The following is a 13667-nucleotide window of genomic DNA, read 5'->3' as shown; positions in this document are numbered from 1 at the left end:
GCCCCCTGCACAGAACCTTCAAGGAGAGTCACACGCGTGTCCCACAGAGGATTGGGCTCAGATGCCCACACAGAGACAGCATCAACAGCCATCCGGGGCTGACAGTGAGGACCACCGGCAGAAGGTGCAGCCAGTGTGGATGTTCAGCCCCCGTCCTGATCCCTCTATCTGGACTCCAACTTGGAGAGTTAGAATCAGCAGTGGAGGTGAAGGGAGAGAGGACAAACGCCTTTTTCTCCCTTCATGCTTCAGACTGGATCTTACATGGTAGCTTTGAATTGACCTGGACAGAACCTTTACAAACTAAATAGGACTAACATGGTCATGGTGCCTCAAGTATCGCTAAGGACAAGACTTCCAGGGAAGCTCCCTAACAACCTGGGGCTGTTTGTCTGGAAGGTTTGAATGTGGCTGCGAGCGGGACAGGCCCATCCTTCCCTGTGTACTCTCAGAGCCACTGCCTGCCCTGCCCTAACCTGCCCTACATCCTAAAGAACCCTGGAGTGCAAGCTCCCGGGACAGCCGGCCTCCTGGTGGGTTCAGCCAAAGGTGTCAGTGGCAGAGGACTAGAGGTCAGGAGGAGACGACCAGAGTTATCACCCTATTGCATCTGCCCCTCGCCTTGTCCGTGCCAGCTGCTGAATGTCCTCTACAGCAACACCTGCTACCAGCCTGCTCCTCTCCTCCTTCATGGCCCCAGGCCCCTCTGTGCAAGTCCCCTCACAGATCTCACTCCTGCTGGGGGATTCCAGAACACAGGATACCAGTAGCATTAACTCTTCCCACTGTCTCTTCAGCCCTATGAAAAGTAAGCATTTTCTGCACTTGCTACTGAGTTCCTCTCCTCCTGCCTCAACCACCCATGACTAATTCCCTAGATTACAGCCCCTGTGTTGAAATTGCTGGAGTGGTATCTATTTTACAGACTAGTCCCTACTATCTAGTTCTTGCTAATGGGAATGATCCCAAGGAAGAGATCCTCCATTGAGATTCCAGTATTAGGTTGCTCACATGTCTGAGCTCAGATATGTTAGGATTTTTAAAAATTATTTATTGATTGATTGATTTGAGAGAGAGCAGGGGAGGAGCAGGGGGAGAGGACAGAGTATCTCAAGCAGGCTCCATGCTGAGTGCAGACCTGGGGCTCCACCCCAGGACACTGAGACATGACCTGAGCTGAAGCCAAGAGTTGGATGCCCAACCGACTGAGCCCCTCAGGCGCCCCTGTTGGGATCTTGTTGACGGGGTAATCCATCATATGTTGAAGCTCCAAAATGGGTTCGTATTATCACGTGTGGCTGCTCCAGACAGACCGCTGGCTGAAAACAAGACTTTGGGAAATTAGCTGCTGTAGTCAGCTGTCTTGGCAGCAGTGATGACTACCAAGACTGTAGTGTGGGTGGGCTGGACTGGACTGTGTTTGGAAAACCTGGGTATACCTTAAGGTATAGTCATAGAGCCAGGGAACTCCAACAACAGCTCCAAGAGGAAGCTCTTATTCTATTTTTTTTTAAGATTTTGTTTATTTATTAAGAGAGAGAATGCATGGCAGAGGGAGAGAGAATCTCAAACAGACTCTGCTCCCAGCACAGAGCCCAACTCAGGATTCTATCTCATGGCCCTGAGATCATGACCCGAGAGCCAAACCAATAGTTAGACACCTAATCAACTGAGCCACCCAGGTGCCCTTCTTCTTTTTTTTTTTTTAAGTTGTTTAAATCTATGTTTTAAGTAATCTCTACATTCAACATGGGGCTCAAACACACAACCCCAAGATCAAGAGTCTCATGCTCTACCGACCGAGCCAGGCAGGTGCCACAAGTAATCTCTTATTCTTGGACTTACAAAGTAGTCAGAACTCAGGACCAGATTCCAAACTTGACTGTCCAAGTTGTAAATTATGATGTAAGTTGGACATGCAGTCCTGCCAAGACTCTTCTACTAAGGGCAGGTCATAATTGAGAAGAAGAGGGGCCTGAGATTTGGGGTGGAGACATTAGAGTGAACCCCAAGTCAGCGAGGCCTTCTAAAACAACATAAAACCTCTCTTCTGTATGCAGAGAATGGCCTTGAAATCCTTGATTTCCTGAAGCAATTAGAATAGATATTCTCATGAGCAAATAAATTAAAATGGAATTCCACAGAATTCAAATAACCCAAATGGAAGAAAGACAGGCTGCTCCAGAGAAACAAAAATAGAAGATGACCTTCCAAATAAACCAGGCGGTGGATGTAATTAAGGAGTTCTCCCATCTGCAAAATGCCCTGCAGAGGCAAGAGTACTAATCCATGTCGGACTTTAATAAATCAAGGGCCTAGTAACTACCAAATAAAGAGTAAATATATTGATGATTATCAAACTGCAAAAAAAGTAGACTATAGAATAAAAAATTTTCATCCACAGAAAGAAAATAAAAATCCCCCTCCCCAGATAAAAATGAACATAGGACAGGAGGAACGAGAGGAAAGTATATTTAAGAGAGATAGTATATTTAAGCCAAAATTTTTCACAAATAACATTGGATACAGGTGCCCTGAGTCCGCAGATGGCAGATACAATGCTAGTCGCTGTGTATCAAAGCTGGGTGCGTGCGCTCCACCAGCCTGATCCTCACTGTTGGTGTTGACCTTGGTTGTGAGCCTGAGGTCCTGTGGGTCCACTTTCTCCGGGGCAAAGTCACCCTTTTTCTCCTGACTTTTTTTTTTTTTTAAGATTTTATTTATTCATGAGAGACACAGAGAGAGAGAGAGAGGCAGAAACACAGGCAGAGAGGGAAGCATGCTCCATGCAGGGAGCCTGACGAGGGACTCAGGACTGGATCCCAGGCCCTGGGCTGAAGGCGGCGCTAAATCCTTGAGCCACGGGGGCTGCCCTTCTCCTGACTTTCTGCGCTGTGCTGCTCGAACTTGCATGGAGAGCTAGGCGGCAGGTCCCTCCATACGGCATCTCCACATGAACTATACGAAGTTGTCCTACATGGAAGATGTGTTTATTCTCCCCTATTTGTTTATTTAGTAATTTACTTCAATCAGTACGTACTTGGGGATATTGATGTTATACCGTGGGTTTTCATCTAGCACTGCCTTACTCGCTCAGTCTTCACCCTTCACAGCTCTTTCATCTGGCTCCTGGCTCCTTTTGACATTCTCTCATCCTTGTGAGTTCTTAAAAATTCATGAGTATACTTCATGTTTTGTACTCCTATTTTAGATTTATAATGGATTGAGTAGAGAGTACAGAAAGTCCCACATAGCCACCCATCCCTGGCGTGAGGGTCCCCTACTATTAACATCTTGCATCAGTGCGGTGTATTTGTTACAGTTAATGAACAGCATAGACACACTACTATTAACTGGGTGATGGGATATTGTGATGAGACCATAAATCCCATGGTCATGCACCACTGTCTCATCTTTTCTGTAAAACGGGCCCCTTTGTGTGAGGCAGGGTTGTACGAGATGCACCTGCCTCTCCACAGTCCCTTCACCCCGTGTGAGCATGCTCCTCCGTGCAAGAGTCGGGCAGCTCTGTCCCCCTTCACCTTGATGTAGACTAGATATGAAGTCCTTTTCTATCCTTCTTTTTTTTAAAGATTTTATTTATTTATTCATAGAGAGAGGCAGAGACACAAGCAAGAAGGAGAAGCAGGCTCCATGGAGGGAGCCCGATGTGGGACTCGATCCTGGGACTCCAGGATCACGCCCCGAGCTGGAAGGAAGACGCTTAACTACTGAGCCACCCGGGCATCCCTTGTATCCTTTCTTTCATGTCACATGTGACATTGTAGGAAAATTGCATTCAAGCTAAGTGAGAAACTTTGTGATTAATGTGGTTATGGGTGCCCAACTCAGCTCCTCAGATCTTCTCATGCCTGATTGATTGGAACTTATGAATGGTCTTTCAGACTACAACTAATTTATAAATTGATATTCACATTTCTTTTTTGAGATCATCATGATTTATTGTTCTGACATTAGATCAACAGAAAGAAACTCCAATTAGGCTTTGAAAACTCGTATATTTCGGGGAAATGTCATTTAAGCATTGTAAGTAGATGAATAAATTACTTCAGAAGTCAAGCAGTCAGGGGCAGCCTGGGTGGCTCAGTGGTTTAGCGCCGCCTTCAGCCCAGGGTGTGATCCTGGAGACCCGGGATCAAGTCCCATGTCAGCCCCCTGCTTGGAGTCTGCTTCTCCCTCTGCCTGTGTCTCTGCCTCTCTCTCTCTGTCTGTGTTTCTAATAAATAAATAGAATATTAAAAAAAAAAAAAGTCCAAGAAGTCTTTTGAGACACTGCCCTTGTTTTATGTGCACAATGTTTCTTCTTACTTTTTAAGAAATTGGAATTGATTTTCAGAGGTTGACATTTGACAGGTATTGCTATAAATATCACTAGGACTAAAGACTCTGGGGTAGCAGGAGTCTCTGTGCCCCTGCTTCCTAGAATTGTTTTTTCCTCCATTTTTTTATCCTGTTACTTGGGTCTAGATTTACAGTTTTTGAAGCGTATTAAATTTCTTAGGATGGTGTTCAACTGGAATGTTGCTTCTTCGATTCTAAACGTATTTCAAATTAATCTTAAAATACTATAAGAAAGGAACTACGAATGGCTTCTCATACTGGGGAGGAAACATCTGTCTGGGCACAGAATTCTCTTGCTGCTCCTCACAATTCCCCAGGTAACAATGCCCTTACCATGAACTTTTTGATTCATGAACTGGTTGAATGTTGGCATTCTGTCATCTGGAGCTGTGGTGGAAGATTGAGCAACCCTAAAACGAGCTTCGCAGGGAGCGATAGAGGGGAAAGAGATGGGGGAGAAGGCTGCGCCTCCCAGCTGGTGAATAACACCTGGAACGTCAGGGTCTCAGGTCGCTGGGGCTGGGCTGATGTATTGGGAAGATTAAACCCACCTCTGCGATTCAGGATGGGATGCACCCTTCAGGTTGCAGGTGACAGTGGGTCTGGCCCTCCTGACTTGGCCCCAGGCCTACGAAGTGGGTGTAATGTCTTCTCCTTGCTTGCCTCTTAGCCTTTGCTAACGCTCTTGTGGGCCAGGCTGGCCCCAGAGCACGGTGTGATCTCTAAGGCGGTGTTCCACCTGCCCAGTAAGCATGCTGCGCTTCTAGGACCCAGACTGGCTCTGTCCAAATTCGTGGCCCGAGGACCCATGGGACTAGTTCTCAGGAAATGCGGTGTCCTTGACATTGTGGGACCCCTTGCTTCCCCTGGGCCACCGCGGCCACCTCATGCATCCTCGCTTCTCCTGCCCGAGGTGCGTGGCAGCTCGTGGGTGGCTCTGTGGGCCCCAGGGTTTGGAAGGCTCACCTCCACAGCTCCTGGGCCAGGCCTGGGGGCTCTGCCCCATGGGGACGGAAGGGAAGCTGCCACAGGGCGTTATTACCAGTAACTCACCCAGGTTCACAGCTAGGAGAGACCCAGGGTTCAACTCCACATCGAAAGCCCCTGACTGCCGCTTTTTCAGTGTTACAAAGAGGCCTCCGCTTCAAAGACATTTTTGACTGCTTAATATATTTTGATTACTACTCTCCGATGTCTCCAGCCCTTTAGTCCTGAGGAATTCAAGGAAAGCTGCACAGGAGAAATCTGATAAGGCATTTGAAAAAAAAAAGAAGTTAATTAGTTTTCCGGATGATTAGAGTGCTTATTCCCCTTTTGCTTGAACAAATGCTTTACCCGAGTTAATAATGCAGAGATGAGGAGCCTCTTTCGGCCACAAAACCTTCAGCTGCAAGCTCTTCAAGGGGCTGCCGTGGCTGTCCGAGGCCTCCCAGGCATTTTGAATCAGGGAGCTTTGTGTTCAGTGATTGATTTGAAGCACATGAATCACTGGACGGCTCATTTATTTCTATAAATATCTATTATAAATTCCCTTGGCAGCAGCAGAACTCTGTTCATCTCTGCAGAGTGGAGAAAAGCATTTGTTCTTTGTCACGTTTTCATATTTGCTGTGCCTCACAAAACAGCTAAATGGACCACTGACCTACCGTGCACAACGGCCGCTGTTTCTCCATTGAACATAAAATTAGCTCGGACATATTCTTATAGGTGCAGCTGGAATAGAAGAGGCAAGTCTGCATCATACAAGGCACAGAATTAAAGCCAAGAAAATTCCCATCCCATGTTTTACACACCAACACTTTAATGCACATGAATTACCCTATTACATGGTTCCTCACCCTCAGTAACATCCAGTGTGCAAGGTGAATATAAGATAGCCGTGTAGAAACCCCCTGGGCCAGGTCTCATTGTGTGCACACCCACTGCACAGCTTCACACAACGACGTCCGCGTCATAAGTGTGGTAAGAACACCCAGAGTCAAGGACAGTGGTGGTGTGGCAGCTTTGCTGCGGGCAAGGGCCGGTCATCCCACTACACCAGTCTCTTTCTAAGCTGAAAAACAGAACTGCGGTATTTTAATTTCTGACTCTTGTTGAAGAACTGAAGAGCAGGTCCCGTGACATATGACCTCATCTCACCGTTATCCTGCAGCACTTCCATCAGGAATCACAGATTTGCTCACTGAGCTCTGCTGTGTTATCCTTGGTATCATAAATGGATTGCTTCAGAGTTTGCTCTTTCTAAAACTGGATCTTTATTCTCTCCTGACAATTTTATTTAATAACTAATTCTCTATAGTTAGTAGATTTGCTTTGTTTTTAAAATCAGAAGCTATGGAGAATTCAACATAACAATCTGAAATGCTAATCACATCCACAAATTTATCACACTTAACTTGATCTTTGGTGCACAGGATGGGGGTCAAAGTTCATGTGAACAGCAGGAAAGGAAAGGGAAGCAGGTAAAGAGCCTGGGGAGGGGGAGGTCTGTTTTGCCAGCTTCCTGCTGGGAATTTTGTTCTGCTCACTCGATTCTAGGATGACCTCCCAGCTCTCTGATTTCAACTGTGCTCCTGGGGTCCTACCTCAGATTTCCAGGTAAAAAGCCCACTGTTTAAGCTCTATTTCCAGAATTCCAAAAGGCATTTTAGTGACAAATAGGATCCACGACCCTCCTGTGTGAAGAAAACCCAAATTCCAATGCTCTGCTCTTAATTCCTGCAGTTTCCTTAAGTCCTCCATCATCACCTCTTCCATCACCTCCCCGACCACCAACCCCACTCACCTCCCCATCAGCTCCCCCATCAGCTCCCCCTCCTCCTCCATTACCTGCTCCACCTCCTCTGCACCTCTCCTACCACCTCTCCCCTTATCTCACCCACCACCCCCCCTACCCCTCCCCAACTACCTCCTCATCCACCACCTCCACCTCCTCCCCATCACCTCCCCCACTTCCTCCCCCCCCCAGCTCCCATCTTCCCCACCCCACCTCCCCCACCTCCCAAAGTGCTGGGCTCTGAGGCCTTTTTTTCAGTTCTCAGTCTTTCTACATTTCTAAGGTTTTCCTTTGGCATCTTTTAGTCTGGGAATTTGTCTCCATATATTCACCTACAGAATTGTCTTGATTTTATTGGCAATGTTATATACACACAATTCTCTAAAAATTAATTTTAAATTTATTTAATTAACTAGCTAGTTAATTAAGTTAAATGCAAAAAAACCTGGGACTATATCAAAATAAGAATCTTTTGCACACTGAAGGAAGCCATCAACAAGATGAAGAAACAATCTACTGAATAGGAGAAGATATTTGCAAATGAAGTATCGGATAAAGGGTTAGTATCCAAAATATATAAGAACTGATACAACTCAGTACCAAAAAACAAACAAAACCCCCAAATAATCTAATGGAAAAAAGGACAGAAGACCTAAATAGACATTTCTCCAAAAAAGACATCCAGATGGCCCACAGACACATGAAAAGACGCTCAACATCACTGATCAGGAGGAAAATGCAAATTAAAACCATAATGAGATATCGCCTCACACCTGTCAGGAGAACTGGACTCAAGAAGATAAGAAACAACAAGTGTTGGTGAGGATGTGGGATAAAAAAAGGAAGCCTCATGCACTGTTGGTAGAAATACAAACTGACACAAAACAGAGGTGGAAAACAGTATGGAGTGTCCTCAAAAAATTAAAAATAAAATTATTGTATGATCCAGTAAGTCCACTACTGGGTATTTACCCAAAGGAAATGAAATCAGTAATTTGAAAAGATACATGCATCCTTGTGTTACTGCAGCATTATTTACGATAGCCAAGAAATGGAGGCAGCCCAAGTGTCTACTGTTAGGTGAGTGGATAAAGAAGATATGGTATGTATGTATGTGTATATATATTATATATTATAATATTATATATTATAATATTATATATATTATATATTATATATAAAGAAGATATGTATGTATGTGTATATATATTATATATTATAATTCCACATACATATATATAATGGAATATTACTCAGCCATAAAAAGGGTGAGATCTTGCCATTTATAACAACATGGAGGGACCTAGAGGGTATTATACTAAGTGAATTAAACCAGAGAAAGACAAATATCGTGATTTCATTTACATGTAGAGTCTAAAAAACAAACAAATGAACCAACAAAAACCAGAAACAGACTCATAAGTACAGAGAATAAACTGGCCATTGCAAAGGGGAGGGGGTATGGACAAACAGGTGATGGAGATTAATGGGTACAAACTTCCAGCTATGAAACAAGTGAGACATGGAGATGAAAAGTACAGCATATGTACTGTAGAGAATACAGTAGAGAATAATACATAATGTAGAGAATAATACATGATGATGATGTATGATAACAGAAGGTGACTATACTTATTGTGGTGAGCATTGTATAGTGTATAGAATTGTTGTGCACCTGAAACTAATATTGCATTGTGTATCAACTATACTTAAATAATAAAAAATAATTTTTTTGTTTCCAAGATAAAAGCACACTGAAAAATTGAGAAACCAGAGAAAACTACCTAAAGCATAATAATCAGGCATAATTTCACCCATAGGGGTAGCCACCACAAATGGTTCAGTATCTTCACACCTGGTCTTCTGCATGAGGAGGTGTGAACATACACCTAAAACTGTACTACACACTCTTCTGCATCCTCCCATTTCACTCAATATTCTATTTCATGTCTTTCTGTCATCAAATAGGATACAGCCTTACTTTAATGGTAGCATAATATTCTGTCTTAATGGATATATCATAATTTATATTAATTTCCCTCTTCATATTCTTAGACATCCAGTTGTTTTCAAATTTTTCTTTATTGCATATAAGAAACATTAAAACCATTTTAAAATAGCTTTGGACTCAAAGCTCCTGCCCCTGGGCCCTGCCTGGCTTCCTGGTGCCAGGACATTGGTGCCCCTCAGAGCCCACGATGGGCTTCAGATGACCAGGGAGCACAGCCAGGTGATGCAGGGCACCGTGCGGAGCATCCTCCTTGTGCTGGCCTCGTGCTGCCCTCTGCCGGCCAGATAGCTGGATTACTACCTGAGACCTGGGAACTGCCACTGAGTTGAATCCTCTGGTTTTACAGAATAAATCTAGTAAGCATCATCTCATTAATAGAATTCTCATAATTCCACAGATAAATCTCTTCTATACTGGCCCACAGTCTTCGCCTTACTGAGAAAAGCTGCTGTTGGAATAGTCCATCTCATTTGCAGCATGCTTGCAAGACTGTTCCACTCCAGCATCTGCAAGAGAAAGCAGGAGGCAACAAACTGCAAAAGTCTTCAGAAAGCCTCACCTCAAGCCCACTACCGGCCACGTGGCTCCAGGCATGCGACTTCTCCCACTGTCTGCTTCCTCCTTAAAGTAGAAAGAACATCTTTCCCTTGTAAGATTTGGAAAGGTTCCAACCAAGTTAATGGTTAAAAATACCTGGTGAACTTTTGAAAATCATAGCCATAAAAAAGAATCTGGATTGTCTATTAGTAGATTTCAGTGTTTGAATTTTTCAGGATTGCACAAAAAGACCAACAGAGAGACTCATTTCATTACACTGAATCTATTTTAAAATGAAGCCTAATTCAGCATTACATGTGTGTGAAAATTGTATTACTTCATGGATTAAAATTTAATCAAAGATTAATTGAGAAGTAACAAAAGGTCTAAATATATAAAATTATTTCAATAGTAGTAATCCATGAGCAAAGGTCTAGTCCGCAGAGATTCATGACTCAGCAAGCAGAGATAGTTCGTCTACATGACACACAAATCACCCTCTAGAGCAACACTCTCCGCTTGAAATGTGAGTCACCACGGAGATCACATATATAAAGTAAACTTTCTACAACCATGTTTTATACGTGTAACATTCATTAATTAACTAATTAATTAAGATTGTGTTGCTATGCATCTTCCTTTCTGAGAGGGGACATTCCAGCTTCTGAAGACCTAACTTTTATTCCAACTCTGGCCACTGAGCAAACACCTCTCAAATGCTGGTGAGCATGTTTGAGATGGCACGTCCTAACCCAGTGGGTGCACCCTAACCCGGAGTCCTTGTACCAGTAAATTGGTGCTAGCTGGCATTAGGTCCACTTGACCTGCTAACTTGCCTGATCTCCTCCTGGCCACAGTAGAGACACTATTATGTTAGTCCTTACCTTGACTCGCCTGGATCTTGTTGCCCTCCATTCTCACCCATGGGATACGATATGCCCGTACTGAGTTTTTGTTTTTCTAATTAAAAAGTGAATTCATGCCTATTAAAACTTTGAACCTCGCTGAAATGTGAGGCAGACCTTAATTGCATTGATAGAGCCCCCAAAACTAAATTGGCATTGTAATTACAGCTCACAGAAGTGGGCCAGACCCTGCATACTGAACAGAACCAGAGTGACCGCCCGATAAACAGGAGGTTTGAGTGGGATCAAGGAATCTTCTAACAAAATATTCCAAATGCATGAGATACAAGTGCAAATCACTTATCACAACAGGAAGCAGGAAAAACATGTGATTTTTAAAAAGAGAAGATGAGTTTGTCATCCAGCTCTTGGACTGCATCAAATTGAATTCAGCCCAAGCAGGTGTTGAGAACAAAGAACTTTGCATTATTTGTTTTAAGTAGAGACAGGGAGATCACTTGCTAAGCACCATCTCCCACGGGGTTAGCACGGAGGCCTTCACTCAGTGTATTACGAGGTGGCAGGGGGGAGCTTGTCTACATACTGGTGCCTACGTTGTTCAAAAAATGGTGGAGAACCCTACCTGCGGGAGGAGCTCTTAGTATTATAGTGAGCCAAAGACAACTCCAGGATGTCTCGGGGGCTTCTGTGCAGGTCCTCAGTTCCAATCCTGCTCAGACTGGCTCACATAGAAGACAGGTAAGACACGGAGCTGGGCGACTCCTTGGCTGGTGCTGTCCATCCTGCAAAACAAAACACATTCCTTCTCTCCTTCTCTGCTTTTGTCCTTCCTTCTGCTGAGAGCTTTCAGCCTCCGATTTGAGCAGCTTCCTGTTGCATCCTTGCTAACAAACTCACACAAACACCAAAATAAATCACATAGGAAAATTGTCCAGCAAGGTTTTTAAAGCAATGACAATAAAAATGCCTCAAGAAACAATTGTGAACAGTCTAAACAAATGAAAAAAACAGAAAATCTCAACAAGGAAATAGAAGTTCTAAAAAAGGACCAAGTAGAAATTGTAGGATTGAAAAATACAATAACAGAAATGAAAATAGACTGAATGAGCTCAATAGTGGGACAGTGGCAGTGAATTTGAGGACAGATCAATAGCATTTACCCAATCTGAGTGACAGAAGGAAAAGTGCTGAAGAAGATGAACAGAGCCTCGAGGTTTATGGACAATGACAAATCTCGGACATTCTTCTTGTCTGTGTCCCATAGGGCAGAATAAAGAGCATGAGGGCTAAACACTTAGAACTGAAAACCACCCACATTTGGCCAAAGAAATCAACCTACAGGTTCAAGGAGCTAAGTGAACACCAATCAGGATAAACTTAAAAAAAAATTCCATACCAAGCCACATAAAAATAAAACCTCTTAAGACAAAGACAAAGGAGAAATGATGCATAACCTATTTAAAAAGCCAACACAGAGCAGCAATCAATGTCTTGTCCAAAACCATGGAGGCTTAGAGGAAGGAAGAGCCGAGAGAGAGCAATCCGTCAACCACAAACAGTTGAAGAGAAAACCACAGGCCCAAATGGCGCCACTTAGGCCAAGTCCTGAAGTCAGGACTTAATACCTGATGTGACCACACTTCCAACTCCACCCAGAATGTAGTGTTGGTCAGGAATTCTCGGATGGGTGCCAGCGAATCTGCATGTGGCCTCTCCATCCTCTGAGGAAGAGGAGGTAGCCTGCACTACAAGACCCCTTGGCTTTCCCCCTAGAAAGAGACTGTCCCAGGAATAAGCCTTCTCTTTTGCTAGTAACTTTCTCTCCTCGTCTCCTTTTATAAAGACCTTCCATTTGTACAAGTTCCCAGAGCTCCCCTCTACTTGCTAGATAAAATGCTGCCCTGTTCATGAGACGTTTAATAAAGCCAATTAGATCTTCAGATTTCCTTGATTGTTTGTCATTTAACACCTTCCACCTGGCAAAACTATCCTTTGAGAATGAAGGGGAAATGAAAACCTTCTCAAACAAAGAAAAACCCAGGGAGTTTATCCACAGAAGACTCAGCTCAAGGGACGGCTGAAGGAAACTCTGCAAATGGAAAGAAAATGACAAAAGAAGACTGGGAATTTCAGTATGAAAAGCAGGACGGTAATAGTAATAGTGGTGATAGGACTAAATATAATAAACCGTCCTTTATTTTGTAAATGTCTTAAATAATATTTAATGGCTAAAGCTAAAATCATCACACCACCTGATGTGGTATCCAACATATGCAAGAGCAGGACCTAATGGAGATGGTGAAAGAATCTGAATGGAAGCAAGATTCCAGCACTTGACTTGAAGTGGTGAGCTAACGGCAGAAACCAGAGAGAATTTATGCATGTGTCCAAGTACACGTACTCTGTGTTCACACATATACACACTGTATACACAATGTACAATGTATCCACACACATACACACTGTATCCACATACATGCATACTGTCTCCACACACATGTACACTGTATCCACACATGTGTGCATTGTATCTGTATATGTGTACACTGTATCTACACACATGTACACTGTACTACACATACATACCCTATATCTCCACACACATACACTGTATCCACATATGCATACACTATGTCCATAAATATATATATTGTAACACCTAGAGCAAGCACTAAGAAAACCATACAAAATGATACACAAAAAAATGTTAAAAAGAAATTAAAAATAATTTCTAAAAAATATTCAAGTGACCCAACATAAGAAAAGAGAAACAAAGGAACAAGAAACAGAAGGAGCAGACACAAATAATAAAATGGCAAGCCAAAGCCCTAATGTGTCAATAACCTTAAATGTAAGTGTCCTAAATACCAAGTATTAAGATTAAATGCAGAGATTATCAGAATAAATAAAAATGCAATTCAATCACACACTGTAAGAAGTTCAATTCAAATGTCATTACAAAGGTAGATGGAAAGAATAGAATGGAAAATGATATATCATGCAAACATTAATTTAAAAAAAGCAGGAAATGCTCTATTAGTATCAGATAAAGTAGACTACAGAACAAAGAAGTCACTAAGGATGGGAAGGGACATTACATAACAATAAAAGGATT

At 43.1% G+C, this 13667-nt stretch overlaps 1 long non-coding RNA gene across 1 annotated transcript in view; it reads left to right on the top strand.

The window, feature by feature from the left end:
- The window catches only part of LOC144287679 (uncharacterized), a 34998-nt gene extending 22157 nt beyond the window's left edge, over positions 1–12841 (top strand). The window contains exon 3 of the long non-coding RNA XR_013355416.1: positions 9547–12841. This is a non-coding gene — a long non-coding RNA (uncharacterized LOC144287679). The remainder of the gene's footprint in view (positions 1–9546) is intronic.
- Positions 12842–13667: the final 826 nt, after the last annotated feature.

The sequence above is a fragment of the Canis aureus genome, chromosome 17 (assembly GCF_053574225.1).
Source record: "Canis aureus isolate CA01 chromosome 17, VMU_Caureus_v.1.0, whole genome shotgun sequence".
Classification (NCBI taxonomy): domain Eukaryota; kingdom Metazoa; phylum Chordata; class Mammalia; order Carnivora; family Canidae; genus Canis; species Canis aureus.
This window is presented reverse-complemented; position numbering and strand designations above follow the sequence as displayed.